Below are 2,500 nucleotides of genomic sequence, written 5' to 3'. Positions count from 1 at the left end.
CTCTATTTCCGCCCGCCTGCCTGCCTGCCTATAGTGAGGTCCACTCACACCGAGCCCCGTCAGGTATTTGGCCTTTTGTGAGAGAGGTGGCAACTTCGACATTTCCATTGGGATACACGGATATACGGATATACGGATAATATACGGGTGTGCATGTAGTCCGGTACGGGCCACTTCCCCAAAGCCAATGGCGCATCGCACTGCAAGGAAAAGGTGATATGTTGGTGTTTGGTCGGTGTCACCCTCTCCACGAATATCCACACATCGACGCACAAGCACCGTGATGTACCGCTGGCTGTAAAGAACAACAGCTGCAGCTGACCATACACCAGTAGCACCAGGCGTGAATGATGCGCGGATACAACGCATTGAGAGTGTTCGACCATACGGCACGGGCACGCACATTTCCCACAGCCCGGCCGCGAACACCTTCACCTCCCCTCATAGGTAGCACTGCACTTGCACACCGCATCATCTATCGACCCTTCGAAAATTCCCGTACGCCTTTTGAACCCTCCCAGACCGGATCCCAGAGTCGTACGGTACATCAAAAGTTGTCTAATTTTGAGTTCTGTCCGTTTCCAAGAAGAACCAGCAAGAAAGATGTTCGCCGTGAATTTCTCGTGGCTTTTCCGTGTTTACACCATAGGGAGTTGGAGAATTTCTTGGACTTAGAAAATTTTCCACACTCACGCATAGACAGTCATGTACATGTACAAGGTACATGACGTACATTGTGCATATACATGTGCATGCACATGTTCCCCTATCCCAGGCTACATGACTTGTACAATGTCGCGTACATGCATGTACACTGCTACTATAAGTAGCGCTTACCCTAAGTGACAGTCATGACGGTACGTGTCACACCTCACACTCCCTACACGCACACTGTGCCGCCAGCAACATGACTCTGTACAGTGCAGTGATGCTTGCGCTAACTGACATGACTGTGACATAATGATTATTTATTACCTCACACTCCATGATTGTGCACGCTGTCCCAGTCACACGTGCACTACTGGCACTGCGCCGGTACTTTTCAACCTTACTGACATCAAGGTACTACTACTCAGTAGATGATCTCACGTCTCACACCCCACATTCTTGTGCGAACAACACTATCCCAGCTAGCTACATGTCACACTACTGCTGGCGCTAACTGACTGTGTTGCACTACTTCTCACACCTTGCACTCCACTATGCACACTGCCCTTGCTCTTCGAACTACACCTACATGACGATTGTATGCTAACTCTTTTGAGTAGCACCGGCTGGCAGTGTCACACCAAAACCCGTAGGTGCTATGAATGGCACAGCATTCATCGTCACATTCGTTTGCACTACTTCTTCCTTGAGATTTTCCAAATGGCCCTATCTCTACTACGCTGGGGACAAAATTAGCCCCCAGCCTTGAAACTACTGAACCGTCACTTGTGCACTGCATGTTCATCTTCTCACACGCTCATTACCATCATCATCTCGAGCATTTTCAAAAAGAAAATTTTTGTTTGAAAAATCAAAAATTTCGTCTTCTCACGCGCTCGCATGATCATCATCTCTAGCATTTTTTCAAAAAAAAATTAAAAATCCAAAAATCCAAAATTTCACCTTCACATCATCATCATCATCATCATCATCGGTAGCATTTTCAACCAAAAAAAAAAAAATCCAAAATTCCAAAATTTTCTAAGTCCAAGAAATTCTCCAACTCCCTATGGTGTAAACACGGGAAAGCCACGAGAAATTGCCCATGAGGTTCTTTCGGGCATATTTCTTTGGCCACAGGATAGAACTCAAAATTAGACAACTTTTGATGTACCGTACGACTCTGGGATCCGGTCTGGGAGGGTTCAAAAGGCGTACGGGAATTTTCGAAGGGTCGATAGATGATGCGGTGTGCAGGTGCAGTGCTACCTATGAGGGGGGATGAGGAGTTATGAGTCTGGAGCCGGATGGCATCGATCAGTGTAAAAACTGGTCAGACGGTGTCTACAGGGTTTTCGGGTGCACTTCTCATCGGCTGAGCGTTCGGTGGCGATTTCATTCGGATGTAATCACATGCGAGTGGTGCCCTGCGATACCACTTTGATGGGTCGTAGGGGTCGTAGCCGAAACAGTTACAGCGTGGACGAAGGCGATTTTCGTGTGCAATGGTAAAGCGATTTTGGCTCTGAGCCAATGTTGTCTGAGCCGGGCACATGAAAAAGTCCTAAACAAACCTTGCGGTTGTGTTGGGCTGAAGTGAGTTGAAAGCTTGCTTGGTGTTTCGGTTGGCTTGGCGTGGTAGTCAGAAGAGCAGTCGTTCCTAGGAACACTGATCGGCTGATCCCGCATCAAACGATTGTCGTTGAGCGCAACGTCGTCCCTGATTTCTGTGATTCCCGCTGGCAGCATCGTGCACAACGCACAGCTGTCGGTTAACTCGGGTTGAATGAGGTCTGTCTGGGCGCGTGCGTGGCAATCGTCGAGAATTGTGTGGAAGACGTGGCAAACAGGC

Source organism: Sycon ciliatum, chromosome 1 (genome assembly GCF_964019385.1).
Source record: "Sycon ciliatum chromosome 1, ocSycCili1.1, whole genome shotgun sequence".
NCBI lineage: Eukaryota > Metazoa > Porifera > Calcarea > Leucosolenida > Sycettidae > Sycon > Sycon ciliatum.
This window is presented reverse-complemented; position numbering follows the sequence as displayed.